Source organism: Tupaia chinensis, unplaced genomic scaffold, assembly GCF_000334495.1.
Source record: "Tupaia chinensis unplaced genomic scaffold, TupChi_1.0 Scaffold000074_1, whole genome shotgun sequence".
In the NCBI taxonomy this organism is placed as follows: Eukaryota; Metazoa; Chordata; class Mammalia; order Scandentia; family Tupaiidae; genus Tupaia; species Tupaia belangeri.
In genome coordinates this window covers 4,267,689-4,289,118 of record NW_006159534.1, presented here as the reverse complement: position 1 = coordinate 4,289,118, position 21,430 = coordinate 4,267,689, and the positions used below count along the sequence as shown (strand labels likewise).

At 43.1% G+C, this 21,430-nt stretch overlaps 1 long non-coding RNA gene across 2 annotated transcripts in view; it reads left to right on the top strand.

The window, feature by feature from the left end:
• Positions 1-21,430, top strand: part of LOC114006054 (uncharacterized) — a 76,019-nt gene that overhangs the window by 9,969 nt on the left and 44,620 nt on the right. For both annotated transcript variants that reach the window (XR_003547823.1, XR_003547824.1), the window contains exon 3: positions 17,323-17,483. This is a non-coding gene — a long non-coding RNA (uncharacterized LOC114006054). The remainder of the gene's footprint in view (positions 1-17,322; positions 17,484-21,430) is intronic.

Genomic DNA, 21,430 nt, shown 5'->3' with positions numbered 1-21,430 from the left:
TGTAGGAGGGTTTCCTTAAGTATCTGATGTTTTTTGGTTGTCTCTTTTTATTTAACAGTTTGGTTTATCAATGTGGGGGTTACATCTTAGGGTTGTCAGGTGGCAAGTAGGTTTTTTCCACACACAGTTGCTCATATCTGGAAGACATTAAATGTAGCACAAAGGTCAAGCCCTTGGAAAATGGGGCAATAAGTTAGTGTGATAAAAGTGTAACACTTTTCCTTCTTTTATTTAGGTGGCTATTTTTTTTTCATTCTTTCACTTCACAAGTCACGGAAAGAAATAAGTGATTCCCAGCTTGAGGTCATCTCAGATGTCTAAAGCTTGGATCTTTGGATTGAATGTGAGATTGGAACTTCAACTCCCTGAGCCTGAAGACCACCCTTTGGGGATGGGCTTATAGTTACCTGGAAAAGATTGAAAGGAAAGATTATTTGGATATTATGAGTGCCCACAGAACAGAATCAGTGAGATTGTGCCAAGCAAAAGAGTGAAATTATTATATAGATATAAAACTCCAGTGTTCCGTGAGATCTTCATGTTTGACTTTCAAGGGAGTAGTTTCTTGCAATATCACCACGTGATTATTGCTGTTGACAAGGAAGCTGTCTACAATAAGATGTTCATGTGGTAACAGAGAAATTGTAACATTGTCTGAAGGTAAATTGAAATGTCTTCTCCCTGCTCTGATAACAAGGAGTTTTTAGATTTTAGATGAAAGAGGCCAAATCTGTGCTTCTTCAAGCCTAGCCCAGGACTGCCGTATAAATGGATTTAGAAATGCTTTTCCCTCTTTCTTTCATCTATTCATCCGTTTACCCATCCAACCACTTATCCTTATCCCACCTACTTGGCCATGCCGAGTGTTGCTTTAGTCTATGATTTTCCTTTCTCTGAACACCTTCATATTGGCATCGTTCGTTTTTGCATGTGGCAATTCATGACTTAGATCGTCCTAAGGTGTGATCCCAAACACAATTGCCTGCCAAAGGCCAGGCAGATAATGTAAATGGAGTCTGTCCCATGAGTCAGATAATAGAGTGCTGGGGGTTGGATGAACTGGAGAATAGGAGCTCTCAGTAAGGGACAGCTGGCTGCCCTGTGCTCTAGTCAATTGCAGCCTGCCAGGAATGGAGGGCAAGGAGCACAGACCTTCTAGTTTTTCAACAGCAGCCAGATATCCAGATGTTTGTGACTTTTTAAAGTGACGGTTCGATTTTACAAAAATTCTGTGCAGGACAAACACAATAGGTGTTTCACACTGTAGGTTTACAGTCTCTCACGTAAGTGGTCTCCATGAATGATGAGATTCTCGAGCTCATTTTTTTCTGAATTCTACACAGCAGCTCATACAGTAGCCAGTGTATACAATAGGTACCTGATAAATGCTTGCTCAGATTTTCAGAATACCAAATACATATGAACCAAGCAAAATTATTGCCTCAGATGACTCTCTGCCACCCAGATATATCATGAAGAGGGACCAGCAGTTAGCGTAATGGCTATGTAGCTGGACTCACATGTAGTCGACTGTGGTTCAAGTCCTGGACCTGGTGGTAGCTTAAAGTTCACGCCGGGTGCGTGTGCGTGCGTGCCCAAGATCCCAAGAGGAGAATGGAGGAGAAGGGATTGCAGCATGGCTATCTCCCCTAGGGGGGGGATTTCTCATTTTCTGTCTCTCTGTCTCTCTGTCTGGTGAGTGCATGTGCCCTCTAGAAAAGACCTCTCCCCCAAAAAAAAAAGAAAAAGAAAAGGAGAAATTGTGCTCTAAAACTTATTTATGGATCAAAGATTCCTTTGTCCCCAAACTTGAGGCTTGGTGCATTTTGCCTGGCAAGTGTAAATGAGCAATTAATCTGTTCATTACTATCTTTTTTTTTTTTTTTTTTTGAGAGAGGTTTTTGCTATAGGTGCATGTGCTCTCCGGAAAGACAGAGACGGAGAGACAGAAAGTGAGAAATCACCCCCAGGGAGGATGGCCATGCCGCAATTCCTTCTCCTCCATTCTCCTCTTTGGATCTTGGGCATGCAGCACCTGCACCTGGTATGAGTTTAAGCTGTGGGGTCCAGGACTCGAACCACAGTCGACTAAGTGGGAGTCAAGTGATGTAACCATTATGCCATCTGCTGGTCCCGTGTTCATTACCATCTTTAAATAAAACCTTCTTTGAGCCAATCCATGGTATGGTGATTAAGGTAACTGGATCCTATACTGGCTGACTGTACAGTTCAAGTCCCAGATCTTGTGGCTTGAAAAACTCATGAAAGGCATGTGCATGCATGTCCAAAATCCCAAAAGGAGGGAGAGATAAAGGGGAAGGGGATGCTGTGTGACCATTCTTTGTGAGAGATAAATCACTCTCCCTTTCTCTCTCTCCCCAGAGAGTGCATGTAACCTATGGCAAAAAAACTAACTACTACTAATGGTGTGAATTTGCTCTCTCTTTATTGTCATCTCATCTGGGTCCCTTTTTTTTTTTTTTTTTTTTGAGAGTTTTTTAAAATTTTTTTTTTTTTTTTTTTTTTTTTTTTTGCTATAGAGCGCGTGTGCTCGCCAGAGAGAGACAGAGAGACAGAAAGCGAGAAATCACTCCCCAGGGGGGATGGCCACGCTGCAATCCCTTCTCCTCCATTCTCGGGCACGCATGCACAGGCATCCGGCACAGGTTTAAGCCACTGGGTCCGGGACTCGAACTGTGGTTGACAATATGGAAGTCCAACGACATAGCCATTACGCCAACTGCTGGTCCCCATCTCATCTGGGTCTCTGACATCCTACCATACTTACTACTCCCCAGAAATCACTATCTGCAAGATCCCCCGTGACCCCTTTGGGGTTAAATGCAGTGGTCTCAATCATCCCTGGACATCCTCTTCACTGACTTGAGTGAGTCCTTAGTGTTTGATGTTGTGGTCCTTCCCTCCTCTTGGAAACCACCACTTCCCTTGGTCTTCGAAGCTCTGCTCTCTTAGGAATTGTTCCAGTCTTTTTGGAGACTTCTTACCAGGCTCCTTTTCTGCCTAGTTCCTGATTTTCTATAGATGTCATTCTAGGCTCTCTCCCTGTCCCTCCACAAGTTCACCCCGGATGACCTTTTCCTCCCATGACTCTCCCCACCCCACCCCCCAGCCATGTGCACTGATAGACCCAGCTCTTCCATCTCCACTCCAGACTCTCATCAGCTGCATTCTGGCAGTGTCTGTCTCCATTGATCCTTCACACTCAACACATCCAAAGCTGAGCTCATCGTTCTCAGTTCACCTCCTAGGGCTCCTCTTCCTGCATTTCTGTTCTTTGTGAGTGGCATAATCATCTCATGTCCCATTACCCAATAAGCATAAAAAACACCAAGAAAACAAAATCAGAGTACCACAAATTTATTTGGAAAGATTTTTTTGAAGTATTAAAGTTTCATTTTAGAAAAATAAGCACGACCCCCTCCCCCCAGAGACTTGAAGACTTCCTTATATCTATTTGATGGTTAGATCCTATTTTTATTTGGATGAGGAATATAGGAGCACAATTGGGCATAACCTTTTCAGAGTTTAGAACCATTGAGGTTCTTACTACAGACCGGTCATCCTCAGCCATCTCTTTTCCCTACCCAATTGGTTCCTAAGCCTTGTTGACTTTGCCTCATTGACAAGCACTGAACCATCTCTAATGCTGTCTTAGGGCCTTTCCTCTCTGTGACCTGGATAGCTACAGTAACTCTCTCTTCCTTTCCATTCATCTATCACAGAGCCATTTTCTGCTTCCTATATGTCACTCTCCTTTCTAAAGTTTTTCCACTACTGCATGCTAGGAAGTGGCGACTACACAGCTTAGCTGACAAAGTCCTGCATGTCCTGCTCATACTAATTCATCCTCCTCATGTCCTATTTCACAGCCAGCTTTCATTCTATGATTCATACGCCTACTCCATACCCTGTGCAACCCTCACCCCGTCACACCCCAGTTGGAGAGAGAATATGCATAAGAAATTAAAAATGCAGAGAGGGGCCAGCAGATGACATAGTGGTTACATTGCTAGACTCCCACATGGCTAACCCTGGTTGGAGTCCCAGACCTGGTGGCTTCAAACTCACTCCGGGTACATGTGCATACATGCCCAAGATCCCAGGAGGAGAATGGAGAAGAAGGGATTGTGGCATAGCCATCCCCCCAAAGGATGACTTCTTACTTTCCCTCTCACTGTCTCTCTCTCCAGTGAATTCACGCACCCTAAGGCACCTTTTTTTTTAAAAAAAAAGGCAGAGTCGAGAGGCTAAACCTATCATCTCCAGAAAAAAAGTGGATTTCTCCATCTCTTGAAAGTCTCCAAAGACCAGAAGATAGCATGAAGATTAAGGTGGCTCGATTCCACATGGCTGACTGTGCAGTTAGAGCCATCGACCTGGCAGCTGAGAAACACACCAGGTACCCAAAATCCTGAGAGGAGAATGGGGGAGAAAGGATTGCTGAATGGCCATCCTGCCTGGAGGTTATTTTTTTTCTCTCTCTCTCTCTTTAAACCATATAGAAAAAAAAAAGAAAAAACAAAACAGAAACAAACAACAAACCTCCAAAGGAGAAATAATCAAACCTACAGTGGTAGAGTTTAGACAAGAAACTTTTTTCTTTTGCCTCAGAGTTTTCATTTGGTCATAGCTTTTGCCCTTAAAATGCAGGTAGACTGGTTACTGGGACCACATGCAGAAGAGGGCCATTGTCCTCTTTACCTCAATGCTCTGCTAAGTGAGAGCATCTTCACGTCACCAGACACAAGCGAGCCTGCTCAGCTGACAGAACCCGTGTCCTCTGTAAACAGGGCCTGGAGAACGCTCTGTGCGCCTCCGGTCAGGGGCTTAGCCTTGGCGGGGCAAGTGGCATTACTCACTGGAGCCTCATCCTCTCTCCAACATTGTTTGTCCATCTTCACCAGGGCAAGGGGGGCGGTGGGGGAGGAGGGCAGGACACAGGAGAGTGGAGCTGTTTGTTTTCTCCTTTGTGTTAACAATACAACATCTGTTCTCCAGCCTGGCAGCTGGACCAAAGTGAAATGATAAGAGCATTCATTGCCCTCTGGATCAGGGGGTGGAGAGTGGGAAGGGGAAGGAGGAGGGGTGCGATGAGGACTGAAGACTCCCCGAACAATAACAGCAACAACAATAATGAGCGTATCTTCAATACCGTGTGGCAGGCAGTCCCACAAAGCCCACAGAGCTGGGTGACTTGATGTTCCAGCAGACCCACAGATCATAACCAACGCACTAAGCAGCGCTCTGTATGCCTTTTAGAAAGTCATCCAATTAAAAGGATAGTGTTTACTTAGTAAATATCTATTTTGGCTCATGCACTTTGATTTAAAAAAAAAAAGTGTTTATTTGCCTAAGAGTGACACTGAGAGAGATGAAGCTGAGGTAAAAGTTAAAAAAAGCAAGATGCAAGTTAGAGAAAGAGCAATAAAAGGAAAAAGGGCTCACACTCTCCTGGTTTCTTCTCTCTGTCTTATTTCTCCTCACCGCTGATGTCTAATGTTGGCCTGCTCCACTCTCTTTTGTCTATACTCACTCTCCATATTTCCATCCAGTCTTATGGCTATGGGTACCATTGAATACTGACCATTTCCAGTGTATATGCTTTGCTTAGATCTAGCTCCAGAAATCCAGCCTCTTAGACTTCCTGCTCACCATTTCCAATTGGATTCTTAAAGCCATCAAGCCAAGTATCTCCAAAATGAGCTTCTGATGTCCTCCTTCCTCCAGGCCTGATCCACAGTCTTCTCCTTGTCATTGCTGTCATTCAGAGACTCTTCAACGCTAATCACACAACTGTCTTAGAAAATCCTATTGCTTCTACCATCAAAATGTTTCCCAGAGGTCAGCCAGTGGCATGGTGGTTAAGGTAGCTGGATCCCACATGGTTGGCTGTGTGGTTCAAGTTCCAGGCCAGGCTTGAATGATATCCCAGGCATGTGTCTGTGTGTGTCCCCAAAATTCCAAGAGGAGAATGGAAGAGAAGGGATTGTGACATGATCATCCCCCCTACACACACCCTGGGAGATAATTTCTTACTTCCTGTCTCTCTGTGTCTCTGGTGAGCACACATGTCCTCTAACAAGTTACAAAAATCAAAACAAAATCAAATTTCCCAGAACCCAGTCACTTCTCCCTACCTTGAGTACTTCACTCCCTGTTTAAGCTATAACCAGTTCTTAGCTACTTCAGCAGCCTCCTGACTGGTCTGCTTCCCCTTTAGAGTTCTCCTCTCCCTACTCAGTCCGTTTGCAACACAGCAGTCAGCAGCATTCTACAAAACTGTCATTTCAATCAGGTACCCCCTGCTCTAAACACCCAAAGAATCCCTTCTACTCAGAGTAGAAGCCAAAGTTCTTATGATGGCCTACCAGGTTCTTTGCAACTTGGACTCCCATTAGCACTTTGACTTCTCTCATTACTGACTCTGCTACAGCTTTGCTGACTTCTTTCTGTTTCTAGAGCATTCCAAGCACACTCCCAGCTTAGGACTTCTTTCTTCAGATTTTTGCTTATTTTACTTTATCACCCTTACATCTTTACTCCAGCATTCCTTATTCTCTTTTCTTAGTTTACTTTCTTCCATACAATTTATCACACATAACAAATTGTATCTTCTACTTTTTATCTTGGTTATTTTGTCCTCCCAAGGACGGATACTCCATAGGGACTTTTGTGTGTCTGGGACTCTGCTGTGTCCCAGTGCTTGCAGCACTGCTGAGCATACAGAAGGCACTCAATAAATATTTGATGAGTACATGAATCACTTAATAAACAAATAAATGAATGCATGAATTTTGCTATTGTTTATGACCGAACAGTTAGACTGCTAGAGGCTCATCTTACACCCTCTGAGCCAAGGAAGAAGTGTTTGTTGACTGTTTATTCTGGCTGTCATATTTCTCTTCCCCTGCAAAAAGAGTGGACCAGGAAGACAAGGTAAACCCGTTTTTTTTTTTTTTTAAAGAATTATTTTATTTAACTTTACTTATTATTATCATCATTATTATTATTTTTCAGTTTGATCAGAGAGAGACAGAGAGAGGAAGTGAGAAAGCAAGCCACCAGTTCTGAGACTTGAACTGTAGTCGGCCATGTGGGAGTCTAGTGCCTTTAATCACCATGCCACTTGCCAGCCCCAAGGTAAACTCTTCAGTCCTGGAAACACTTATGGCTCTTGGGGGAAAGGATTTGGATCTACTAGTAAAAGGCATGAACAAAGCCTTCTCTTCAGTTTATAGAGCTCCCTCCTGTGCCTTTTTACGGACTGGTTTATATTAAGGACCCCTGGACAAAAGCAGTAGGTGACAGATGAGAGTGACTTGGGGACAACCACCATTCATATCCAAGAAAGGAGAAGGTGAAGGATGGAAACTGCTAGGATAAGGCCTAATCCAGAACCCAGTCATTTCTCCTTACCTTGAGTACTCTGCGGTGGACTACAACTGCTTCAAGAGACCATGACCCTCCTCTGCTCTGTGATCTCCTTGAGGCTACCTGGGTCATTGGAAGGTGATACTCTATTTTATGGCTTTGCCTCTTGACTCATCTGCTTTCTATTTTCTGGGGACCAGGGCTGAAAGAAAGCAAATGAGATGGAGTGGTCTTTCCCTGTGTTAGCCGGAGTGCCTCACATTTGCACAGTTTGTCAAGAACATCCGTGTATATTCCTTGCACAATTTTTGAGGTCCGATGATTTGCAAGGAAACTGTGAAGTATTAGTGAAAATAAGGGCAGCTCTATCATAGCACAATGAATTCGATGACATGTTAATGTAATTAAAGCATCACTAAAAAGTAGTAGGCAGAGTATTCCTTTAGCAAGATTAGAAGCCATATTTAGAGATTATGTTGCTCTGGAATACATGAGGATGAGAAGAGCCTGAGGGGCTGGGTTGGACCCCAGGTGTTCTGGTGCCTATTTCAGTGGTCTGCTTTGCAAATTGTAGGCTATTCCAGGGCGTGCTGTCAATGATCTCAAACCCACAGACTAGGCTAACTAGCTTGAGGACTCCATCTACCTGGTCCAGAAGCACCAAGCAAAGTGGCATCTGAAATATGTTTGTTGTGAAGTCTCCCTCTACGGCTGGAAGTAGGACCCAGACTTCTGGAGAATCCACTGGGGTTCTGTCACTCATGATTATCTCGGTTCAACCAGTGGTAAGCAAATGATACTGGTGAAGCTATTTCACCTCTTTAAGCCTTGGCTTCTTCATTTGTAATACAGAGATAACAATAGTTCCTTACAACAAAAGGTTGCTGTAAGGACAAATGAATTCTTATTTATAAAGCACTGTTTTAGTTTGCAAAGACTGCCAAAGCAAAATAACATAGGCTGGGTGGTTTAAACAACAGAAATTCATTTCTCACAATTCTAGAGGGTAGAAGCCTAAAGTCCAGGTATCAGCAGACTTGGCCTCTTTGGAGGCATCTCTTCTTGGGCTGCGGATAGTTGCCCTCTTATTATGCCCTCTTCAGTGATCTTTCCTCTGTGTGTCTCTGGAGTCTCTTGGTGTGTCCTTATTCTCTTAAGGACACCAGTCAGATTAAATTCGACTTCTTCCATTGCCTCATTTTTAACTTAATTATTATTATTTTTTTTGAGAGAGATTTTTGCTATAGGGTGTGTGCACACACTGGAGAGACAGCCAGGGAGTGAGAAATCACCCCCCCACACAGGAGGGGGATGGTCACATGTAATCCCTTCTCTATTCTCTTCTCGGGATCTTGAGCATGCACGCTCAGGTGTCCGGAGTGAGTTTTAAGCCACCCAGTCCAGGACTAGAACCATAGTTGACTATGTGGGAGTCCAGTGACATAATCATTATACCATCTGCTGGTCCCTTAACTTAGTTATTATTATTATTTCTTTATACTTAAAGATTGCATTTCCAAAGACAGTTACATTCACAGGTAACACATATTAAAGTTTCAACATAAAAATTTGGGGGCAAGGAGACACAATTCAGGCCATAACAAACACTTACTTTAGTTCTTGGCACATAACTGGTTAAATAAATAAATAAAAATACAACCTAACTTTGCCTCCACTGTTTCTGAGGGAGAGTTCATTGCCATGTGTGCACCAGAACACTTCACTCTTTCTTATAAATGTACCTTTATCAAGCTTCCAGATGTTTCCTAGTGTTTTTATGTTATGATGTTTTGGAAGATTCTAAGTTTACTTACAACATAGCTCCAGAGATTTTCCTAGGGTTTAGTGATATCCTCTCTCAGCACTTAACTTTTCAGATTAAGTGTATTATGGCATGGCAGGAAAACTTTGGCCCTGAGCACGGCATGGCAGGAATACTTTGGCCCCGAGTTAGGAGAGCTTGGTTTAAACGTCAGTTCTTCCATTAGCCAACTCCCCAAAGTCACCTCCATTTTCTGGACTTCTGATTCTCTTGGTAAAGATTGGGGCGAATGGACTAAGTGCTGATGTTGAATGTTCCCTGATCATTATATAGTGTATGGTAGTTAAGAGCATGGGGGCCAGCAGATGGTGTAGTGCGGTTACATTGCTGGACTCCTGCCTGGCCAACTGAGGATCGAGTCCCAGATATTGATGGCTTGAAACTCACTCCAGATGGGTGTGTGTGCATGCCCAAAATTCCAATAGGAGAATGGAGGAGAAGGCATTGTGGTGTGGCCATTCCCCTTGGTGGGGGGTGATTTCTCACTTTTTCTCTTTCTGTCTCTCTGCCAAGCACACACATCCAATAGTGAAAATCTCTCTCTCTCTAAAAAAAAGAAAAAGAAAGAAACAAAAAGAAAAACAACAAAAGATCATGAACTTTGGAATGAAGACAGATCTAGGCTTGTAAACCACCCGTTACTTTCCATTAGGTTGTCAGGAAAGTCATGATGTATTTTTTTTTTCTTTTTTATGCAAAAATATGTCATGACTTTCCTGACAACTCAAGTAGTTGGGTGCCCTTGGGCAAGTTACTTAACCTCTCTAAGTTCCAGTTTCCTCATTTGTAAAATGAGAATAATCGTAGTCTTATCTTCCTTTGTAAGGTTGCTGTGAGGCTTGTATAAAATAAAGCTCATAAAATTCTCTTAGTATGGGGCCAGCCAGTGGTGTAGCAGCTGAGGAAGCTAGATCCCACATGGCTGACTGCACAGTCTGGGCCCCAGATCTGGCTGCTTGAAAAATACACGCATGCAAGTGTGCCCAAATTCCCAAGAGGAGAATGGAGAAAGGATTGTGATGTGGTCATCCCCCCTTTGGGGGTACTTTTTTACTTTTTTCTCTCTGTCTCTCTCTATCAAGTACATGTGCCTTGTAGCAAAGAAAAAAACAAAAGGTTCCCTAGTACAGTGCCTGGCATAGTCTACCTGTGCAAACTCTCCCTAGCTTCATTCTCTTCTTGAGCCATCTTTTCTGTGTACGTCTTTCCAGAGAACCAGCCCCCCAAACCACATGCACTCTCCATCCAGGTGTAGCAAGAACTTGGTTTTATTTGAAGGAAGAGCAATGTTCTCTGTTTTGTTTCTGGTTTAAGACGTCAGCATTTTGCTTGACTTTTTTAGGCCAAAGCAATACATTTGTGTCATGTTCTTCTCTGCTGCATCATAAATAGATAAATTCAGCAGCAGAGTGAATAGGCCCATAATGTGAGACCACTCAATTAGGGCCTCCATTATAATCAGGATATGGAAACCACCATCTGCAAGATTTTTTCATTAGGTTTTATTATCATACCATTTACAGCTTTTTATTATAGCACAGTGTCAGATCATTTTTCTTTTTTTTGGAGAGGTTTTTGCTATAGGACGTGTGTGCTCACCAGAAAAACAGAGACAGAGAGACAGAAAGCAAGAAATCACCCCCCAGGGGTGATGGCCATGCCATAATCCCTCTTCCTCCATTCTCCTCTTGGGATCTAGGGCACGCATGCACACGCACCTGGTGTGAGTTTAAGTCACCGGATCTGGGACTCAAACCATGGTCAACTATATGGGAATCCAGTCTCTGTCTCTCTAGTGAGTACACATGCCCTATAGCAAAAAACTCTCTTAAAAAACAACCCTCCCCCCCCCAAAATAAACTTATTTTTCGTCCTATCTGAAGGTTGGTAGGCATCTGATTCCTAAATTCAAGTAGTAGGTCTAGCCTAACAGCTCTTTCCAGTTCCAGGAAGAGGTGGTTGGAAGTGTGACAATATAGTGGAGCCTTCTTAAAGTTGGTGACTCAATTTTAGGTCAAATTAGTTAAATAGTAGTCTTATCCTCCTTTGTAAGGTTGCTGTGAGGCTTGTATAAAATAAAACTCATAACGTTCTCTTAGTACAGGGCCAGCCAGTGGTGTAGCAACTGAGGAAGCTAGATCCCACATGGCTGACTGCACAGTCTGAGCCCCAGATCTGGCTGCTTGAAAAACACGTGTGCAAGTGTGCCCAAATTCCCAAGAGGAGAATGGAGAAAGGATTGTGGGGTGTCCATTCCCCCTTTGGGGGAATCTTCAGCTGGGAGACCATTTTGTTGTCCTGTTTATTCTGCTTCAGTTGTTTTTAAAATCAGAGGCTTAATTCAGCTAAAATGGTTTCTGTAAGTGTTTGTTTGCATTTTGTGAAGTGTGTCAGTTTATTGCAGCTGACACAATGTCAAAAACTCACCCAAATTTGATTTCCAAATGATAGTTTGTCAAGTGTTGGAAGACAGCTGCTGTATTTCTTGGGCATCTGTAATTGCCTTGACTAAATATCTTCATCTCCTTTAATGATTTCTTATGTGACAGGGCTGCCCAATTCTACATGTTTTGTCTACACGTCATTCAGTGTGCTTGTCAGTCTGAAGGTGTGGCACTCAGCAGTGAACTTAGCCAGTCAGATGTGAATTGATCCATACAATAAAGTGGTTAGTCTCTAATCCTGCCTTGAAATTTTATACTTCCATTAAATTCTAACCACATCAGCATTAGTTTGTCAACCACATCACTGTACTAACACCCACTATGTTGCAGTCAACTAAAACTTTGAAAAAATCTGGTATCTCCTCCTCCTGAACCATAGTAGTTGAAAAGAATTTATTTGGAAATAATGACAGATTACAAGAAAGTGGCAAACATACAAGGGACTGTCAAAAAAAGAAAAAGAAAAAAAAAAGAAAATGAGTATTATGAAAAAGTATGCATGGATTGATTTCAGGGTTTTTTTTTTTTGCACCAAAATGAACTAATGCTATAGTTTCATTTTTTCCATGGACTCATGGTATAGAAAGGTTCCATATACTCTTCCCTCAGTTTCTCCCAATCAGTACGTCTCATTTAACTTTGAAATAATATTCAAACCAGAAAATTGACATTGGTACAATGTATGAGTAGAGTTCTAGGCCATTTTGTATGTTTTTAACTTAAATGAGTAAACCTGGGTTTATTAAATAAGCCCCAGTCCAGCTGGGTGGCATGGTGGTCAAGGTCACTGGACCAACAGCATAGTTTGAGTTCCAGACCCAGTGGCTTGGAAAACACACTGGGCGTGTATGTGTGCATGCCAAAAATCCTGACAGAGGAATGGAAGAGAAGGGATTGAGATATGACCATCCCTCCCTGGGGGTGCTTTCTTACTCTTTCTCTCTCTCTCTCTCTGTCTCTGCCTCTCTCTGTCAAGCACATATACACTTTAGCAACTTAAAAGTAAACGAATGAGTAAAAAAAAAAAAAAAGAAAAAAAAAAAGAAACCACACACACAAACTTCTAACTACGTACATTTATTTAGATGCTATTCTCTTTTCTCCCATTTTGGAATCATTTGTAATTTTGTTGTCAGAGTTGAATTTTGGGGAGATTCTTGTTTAACCTGAACTTTCCTGCCTATGTTTCTTCTTCTTTTTCTTAATTGCCAGAGAGTGGTCACTCCACAATCCCTTCTCCTCCATTCTCCTCTTGGGATCTTAGGGCGCATACACACACATGCCCGGCTTAAGACTGCCCTTTTACTTGTTTAGCCCTTTAGAGTTTAGGCTCACCTTTCATTAGTTTTTCCTAAAGTTTTCCTCATCACTACAATTCTAGCGACATGGTCAAAATTAAGTCCAGAGTAGCAGTTCTTTTATTGCCTTGAAGAATTTAGAAAAGTTCTGTTTTTAGGCAAAAGACGAAACTTGCAACACATTTCCAGATAACTGCAAGCAATTTCTCTTTACATGTATAATTTCTCTGCTGTGTTAAGATAGCATCATTCAGTGGGGCCAGCAGTTGGCATAATGGCTATATCGCTGGACTCCCATGTAGTCGACTGTGGTTCGAGTCCCGGACCCAGTGGCTTAAACTCACGCCGGGCATGTGTGTGTATGTGCCCTAAGATCCCAGGAGGAGAATGGAGGAGAAGGGATTGTGGAGTGACCATTCCACCTCGGGGAGGCGGGGGTGATTTCTCAGTTTCTTTCTATCTCTTTCTGGTGAGCGCACATGCCGTATAGCAAGAAAATCTCTCCAAAAAAAATGATAGCATCATTCAGGCCGGCAGGTGGCATGGTGGTTGGGGGCTCTGGACTCCCACATGGCCAACCAACTGTTGTTCAAGTCTCCGATCTGGCAGCTTGCTTTCTCACTTTCCCTCTCACTTGCTCTCTCTCTCTCTCTCTCTCACTCTCCCTGCCTCTCAAATTAAATTAAAATAAAATATAAAATAAAATAAATAAATAAAGTTAAATAATTTTTTTTTTTAAAAAGAGCATCAAACTCAGTCCAGCAATGTTGCTACTACTTGTTTTTCTTGAAACCTTTAAACTTCCTCCAAATGTTCCCCTTTGAGTTTCCACGCTTGAGTTTATGGTTAGTCAAGATATATCATGTTCACCAGGTCCAATGAACCTGCAAAAGTACACCCTTCCATAACCATGTTGCAGTCACCAGGCATTGTCCACCAAATCTCTGGAAAAATCCATAATGTTGTGTTTGTATTCTTCGAGGGAAATTTACAGTTCATTTTGTAATTTAAACTCTGGTATCACTGCTGAACTCTTGCATCTGCCCCTTCTCAGCCATTTTCTGTGGCCATCCTTTGCTATGCTAACAGTCCTCACAGAATCCGATGTTGTCCTTTCATCTGTAGATGTCTCCTCCCCCTGAAAACACTAAGAAAATCCTCTTGTTCAGGTAAATAAATTTTTTTCTGTCTTCTTCATCCTGGTTCTTGCTGGATTTACTCTGCCTTTAGCCAAAATTTCATGTTCTCTGATTGTCAAGTATAGGTCATAACTCTAACTCCTGAGGGTTTTTAAATTTTCTCTTGTTTTTGTTTTTAGCATATTTACTTAGGCATCTCTTCTCTTTCTGCATTCTGTGATGGACTTTCAAAGTAGATAATGATAAGGACTAAAGAGAAGATAAAATGAGCAAGAAGTATGTGAAATGCCACGGTGGAGGTTGATATTTTTAGGTAGTGTGGCCAGAGGAAGCCTCACTGAGAAAAGGGGCTTTGAAGAAAATTGTCAAAGGAAGTGAGAGGTGAGCCCTGGGTTTTCTAGGGAAGAGCATTAGGACAGAACAGTAAATGAAAAGGTCCTGAGGCCCAGTGGCTTGAAAAACATGCCAGGCGTATGTGTGTGTGTATGCCTGAAATCCTGAGCGGAGAATGGAAGAAAAGGAATTGCAGGGTGACCACACCCCCAGGAAGGGGTTTCACTTTCTCTCTGTCACTGCCGTGAGTGCATGAGCCCTATAGCAAAAGTTAAAAAAACAAGCCATGTGTTGAAATCTGGTTGTGATAGGATGGAATGGGTGGAGATTCAATCTGACTATGATGTTGAAACGTGGGGCCTTTGGGAGGCGATTGGGATTGGCTGAGGCCATCAGGGTGGTTTTATAGAAAAGGGAATGAGACAGACACAGGACACAGACATGTCAACAGGCAAGATCTCGCCCTGTGCCACCTCAGGACTCTGCAGAGGGGCCCCTCGTCCTTGGACCTCCAAAACCATGAGCTAATTAAATATTTATTCTTTAGGAATTACCCAGACTCAGGGAGTCAGTTATTAAGCAACAGCAAACAGACTGCACAGTTGCCCATCTCCTTATATTGTGTAGAGAATAAAGAGAATATTTATGTAAAATGCTTAGCACGGTGTTTGAATTTAGAAATCTTTCATAACTATTGGTGCTTAACCACTGAACCACAGGGCCAGCCTGATATAACTTTTTAATATCTTTTATTTAAAACTAGAGACAGGATTAATGTTGTATTTCTTTTTTATTTTCTCTCTCTCTTTTTTTTTTTTTTTGATAAATTGTTGTAAGGCAATAGAGAAACAGAGAAAGAGAGACAGAAAGCAAGAACTCACCACCTGAGGGGGATGGCCACACTGAAGTCTCCTCCTCCATTCTCCTCTTGGAATTTTGGGCACACATGCACACACACCGAGAGTGAGTTTTAAGCTGCCGAGTCCAAAACCGGAACCACAGTCAACTACGTGAGAGTCCAGCACATAACCATCATGCCACCTGCTGGTCCCTTAATGCCATGTTTCTAATTCTCCCAAAATAGATGCATTTTTTTGTTCCCCACACCTCCAAAGCGCCTTACTTTTGTCTTCACAGCATTTTACCTGTTTTGCTTTAGAATAACTTTTTTTTGTTTCTTTTCTTTTTGTTTTGTTTTGTTTTAGATTTTTGCCATATGGCACATGTGCTTGCCAGAGAGAAAGAGACAGAGAAACAGTGAGAAGGAAAGTGAGAAATCACCCTCTCGGGGAGATGGCTATGTTGCAATCCATTCTCCACTCTCCTCTCAGGATTTTGAGCACACATGCACACACGCCCAGTGTGATTTTTCAAGCCACTGAGTCTTGTACTCAAACTGTGGTCGGCCCTGTTGGAGTCCAGTACCTTTACCACCAACCCACCTGCTAACTTCTACGCTAAGTATTTGAATCTGTATTTTTCTCACCTTTAATCCCCACTGTAAAGGACATAAAGGTTTCCTGTTCTTCATAATTCTTAAAAAGAGCCTTGCATGGAATAGGTGCTTAGTAAATATTTAGGGAACCTAAAGGGGCATTTTTAACTACCCCATGATAATTCATTGACTATCTCTTTGAGAAGGAAAATAGGCAAAGAGGGATGCCACTGGGATTTTAAGTCTGGGGCCACCTCAGCAGGCATAACATGGGCCCAGATAAAGGTGGGAAAGGTACTCCAGATCTCAGAAATCTGAGAGGCCACTAACTGGTCTTAGAATTCAAGAAAAATATAAGTTAATTCAATGAGCTCTGCAGTGAAATATGAAATTGAACTGGAAATCTCAGGAATTTCCTTCAAAAGTTATCTGAAACTGCTGTGAGCATCTCAGAACCGTTGTGGTCTCCACAGGCCTTTGGCTCAGGGGTTATTCCAGATATGGCAAGGCTACCTCAGGCTGACCACAACCCCCTGATTTTCTCTAGCCTTGGGCTGAATCAATATTTGAAATTTTGAGAAGATACATAGGGCAGGGAACTTGCATGTAGTGGTGACCACCTTGTTTTCTGTCCAAAATATCAAGTTAAAAAAAAAAAGAGTAAGTAGTTAGCATAGGTGTATGAGGTTGGGGAAGAGATCCATTTATGGGTTTCCTCTAGAATGGTGACCAAATAGAAAGACTAGACATTATTCTATAGGCACTAAAGTAACTTATATGTGTTTTTCCTTCAAATAACTTTCTCTTACTCTAATATTCACCTCAGTCAAAATTACCTTCATTCACTTATTCCATAAATATCTGATGGGTGCCAGTTTGGTGTCATGAACTTTTCTGGGCCTTGGGTTACACTGTTGAACATGACAAGCTTCTCACCCCTCAAAGACAGTCTGGGCCATTGGTCTGTGGTGACCACAACTTCATCAGTGTTCCTGACTGCCCTGAACTTTGTGATTCTCTCTTGAATATAAGACAATCACACTCAATGAACTGTACAGGGACTTCATGGAGGGGCTAGGTGGATACAGAGGAGAATTCAGACATTAATCCCTCAGTGGTGTAACCTTGCCACTTTGGTGTACACCTGACCAAACTGCATGTTCACGTGGCTAATTCCACAGGGGCAGGAGCCACTTCCAACCCACTGTGAATCCTCTTTAGAAACCTCACTACATGTCATTTTTCAAATAATCCCTCTTTTCCCTGCACTAAAATAAATAAATAAATAAATAAATAAATAAACAAATAAATAAATAAATAAAAAACAAGAATGTCCCAAGAAACAAAACAAAAATAAGAAACAAAAAGCCATGCCAAAACAACAAACCAAAAACAAAAAAGCGGAGGGCGTATTTCTTCTTCATTATTTATATATGCCTGTTCATGCTTCCCACTACAGGCCCTGCCATGTCTGGCACCAGAAGCGCTGACTTAATATGAGAAAGGCTTTCCTGGGGACCTGTGGCTTGGGCAGCAGCAGCAGTGGTGGCAGGAAGTACCGGAAATCCCATGAGAGGCGTGTTCCTGAACACGTGCCAGTCGCTTTTGCAGATTCATGAGGTAAGAGAAACATCTGAGGGACGGAGGAGGCTGTTGAAACAGAGCCCCAGTTCTCAACTGTTTTGAGGTTCACCTAGAGCTGGTGAAGTGACTGCAGGCTGTAACTGTCAGATCTCCAGCCACAGCCTGGGCCATGGGGCTTCGGTGTTGAGATATTTCTGCCTACAACAATTTGAAGCTCCCGGGCACCCAGCAATTAAGATCAGTGATCAGGCAATCAAGCAAGGCTCTCTCAGCTAATGGGATAATTGGCCGATCCAAGAGTAAGAGGCAGCTACTGAGGCCTTCTGAGGGCACATGATAGGGCACTGAGGGATGAGAGTCAAAGAGATAAGTGATTCTGAGAGAAAAGGGGGCAGACTGAGTCATAACTAACTTTTGTGGAAGTCTCAGAATAGGGCCATGGGACCATCGTGTTGCATTTCTGGACAATTTAGCTAACTAGTCCCACATGAGTATAACCTCCAGTGTGAAGATACTGACCCAAAACCACCAGGCTTCTAAGTTTCATCACTTATTTATTTTTTTAGTTCTATTTACTAATTTCTTCCATGAGCATATGCATGAGAGAGAGAGAGAAAGATCACCCTTAACAGGGCCTTAATGCCATGATTCAGCCCCACTTCATTCAGTCCTAGGGCACGAGCACATGTATGCCTGCTGTGTTCAAGGAGGTCTCTGGACTCAAACCCAGAACCTTCCCATGTGGGTCTGCCTCACAGTGTTGCTACTGCTGAGCCATCATCCAGTCCCAAATTCCAGCAGTTATTATTAAGAAAAAGAAAGAGAGAGAGAAGGAAGGGAAGCAAGGAGAGAGAGAGAGAGAAGGAAGAAAAACAGAGACAGGATGAAGGACTCTTTCGGTTGCTTCTCTGGCAAATGTTGTTTCCGGGTACAGCAAACTCTGTTCTCAGAGGTGATGGGCTTCACTGCCTGTTTTGCTGAAAGCAACACATTAAAGCCAACAGAGCGAGACTGGACCCAGGCCTAACACGCTGATCCCTGTAAACTCAGCCAGGCACAAGCCCAAGTGCCTCACCCTTTCGTTTTCTGCCACATCCACTCATCTGGCTGTATATCTTGAGGGCGGGAACCCTAGGGTGGTTTGGCCATCCTACACCAGAAGCACCAGGCCAGGCACAGCATCCAGTGAGCCCAGCAGACACCTTCTTCAAGCAAGAGTGGCTTGGATTACAGGAAGAGTAAGAGGCGACTCAACCAGGACTTGGCTTCCAAAAATTCCTTCTACCACTTCCTCTGCCTGAAGGAGAACTTCCTAGGCTGAAACTTGAAGGGCAGAGCTAAATACCATGAGAGTCTGGGTGGATTTTAGTTCGGGAGCTGGGCCTGTGAATCAGGAGACAGACTGGTTTCACCATCGTTGCATTTAGTTGATTATCATCTGCTGACAGGCCCCTGGGTTGCTAGTGAGAGTGATGAGAGGCCTTCTTGACCTCTGATAATCTGGACAGAAGGGATTAAATAACCGAATTAGAAAATGCAGCTGATGACAAGAGGGGAACTCAAGAAGACTGTGGAAAAGTGGAATTAAAGTGCAAATTTATTTTGGTTCAAGAATCAATTTGAGGGACCAGCAGTGGCGTAATGGCTATGTCGCTTGACTCTCATGTAATCGACTGCAGTTCGAGTCCCAGACCTGGTGGTTTGAACTCATGCAGGGTACGTGTGTGTGTGCCCAAGATCCCAAGAGGAAAATGGAGGAGAAGGGATTGCAGCATGGCCATCCCCCCTGGGGAGTGATTTCTCGATTTCTCACTTTCTATCTCTCTGTCTCTCTGGCTTGCACACGTGCCCTATAACAACAACAACAACAAAAGAATCGTTTTGAAATCCATGCATAAATTTTTCATAATAGGCGATTTCCATAAATTTTTTAAAGTCCCCATATATATGCTCAAAATGCTTTCTTTGTTTAAAAAAAGTAAGATCATATATTGTTATTAGTAGAGTCTCCTTTTGGACCACTTCACAGCTTAATAGTTAAGGAAGGTGATCCCACATGGCTGACCATGCTGTTTAAATCCCATCCAGGGGCTTGAAACACACACTGTGTGCATATGTGCCCCAAATCTCGACAGGATGAAGACATGGAGGAGAAGAGATTGCAGTGTGACCATGCCCATTATGGGGGAATGCCTCCTCTCTCTCCTTATCTCTCTCTCTCTCTCTCTGACTTTGTCTCTGACAAGTACACATGTCCTCTGACAAAACCAAAACCAGCCAAACAAAAAAACCACAAGATTCTTGTCACTACACTCCAAAGTCCACAGAGCTGACTTGGGGAGCTAAATCAACTGTCTTGCTCACTCCTTTTCAACCTGCAATTAAGCCGTAATGGTGAGATCCTTTCTTTGGTAGATGTTAGTGCAGATAACATAATTAAAGGTGTATTTTAAAGACCTTTTTCTAAAGCCTGAATGTGACCTGTTTATTTATACCCTGGGGAAGTAACAGCTCTCTTCCCTCACCTTCTTGCCCCTGCCCCAAACAAACCACTCAAGAAACCTTGTTACGGATTAATAGATTGCTTCCAGGCTGGCCAAACAGGTATATTCTAATCAGTATATGTTAATCAGGGTTGCTGTGATAAGTTGCACTTTTGTTTTATTTAAGGTAAAATCCTCTTATAAGTATTAATAATATAACAATTATAAGAAGGCTAAAATAAAATTTAAAAATGTGAAGTCCATGCCCATGGCAGATCTCTCTCTTTTTTGAGAGGGATTTTTGCTTTCAGTGCACTTGCTAAAGAGACAGAGAGAGACAGAGACAGAAAGTGAGAAATCACTCCCCAGGGGGATGGCCAGGCCACAATCCCTTCTCCTCCATTCTCTCGGGATCTTGGGCATGCACACACACACACCTGGCGTGAGTTTGAAGCCACGGAGTCTGGGCCTCGAACCACGGTTGACTATGTGGGAGTCCAGTGACATAACCGTTACACCATCTGCTGGTCCCAAGCTTTTTTGTTTTCTTGCTAAGAACACAACAGAAGACCTATTCTCTTAACCCATTTCAAAGTACACAATTCCCTATGGTTAACTGTAGGTGTTGCAGTGGCCCCCTAGAAGGTACTCATCTTGCATAACAGAAACTTTAAGTCCATCCAGGTAATCATATTTCCTGCAATAATCCTGCTAGCATGGTTTAATTCCACCTCATTCTTTATTAGCTTTTTTTTTTTGGAGAGGTTTTTGCTATAGGGCACGTGCGCTCGCCAGACAGACAGAGACAGAGAGGCAGAAAGCAAGAAATCACCCCCCCAGGGGGGATAGCCACACCGCAGTCCCTTCTCCTCCATTCTCCTCTAGGGATCTTGGGCACGCACGCACACTTGCCCAGCGTGAGTTTTAAGGCACCGGGTCCGGGATGCGAACTGCAGTCGACTACGTGGGAGTCCAGCGACATAGCCATTATGCTAACTGCTGGTCCCCATTGTTTATTTTTTCAAAGAACTTTTTCTGTGTGAGAGAGAGACAGAGAGAGGCTTTCTCAATAGGATCTTCACACCATAATCCACCCCCAGCTTCAGCCAGTCCCAAATCATGGGCACGTGTGTGTCCCATGCATTTGGGAAGATCTCTGGACACAAACCCAGAACCTTCCCATGTGGATCAGCCTTGCAGAGTGCTCTGTTACTGCTGTGCCACCGTACAGCTGCCCACCCTTCCCAGTCATACACCATCTGAAAGAACAGCTCCAAGTGTGGCACTGGGCTCTGACAGAAACAGAATGCCTGGCCATGGACACCCCATGACCATGAGAACTGCTCATCTTGAACTGGGTCCTATTACATTCACCAAGTGGGAAAGTCGGTGGGGCAGCAGTAATTCATCATACAACAGAGGTCAGTGGTGCGTCTAGGACTGAGCATAAGCAGAAAGCGAGGGCACAGCAAATATACTGCAGAGAGCCCACACCCCAGG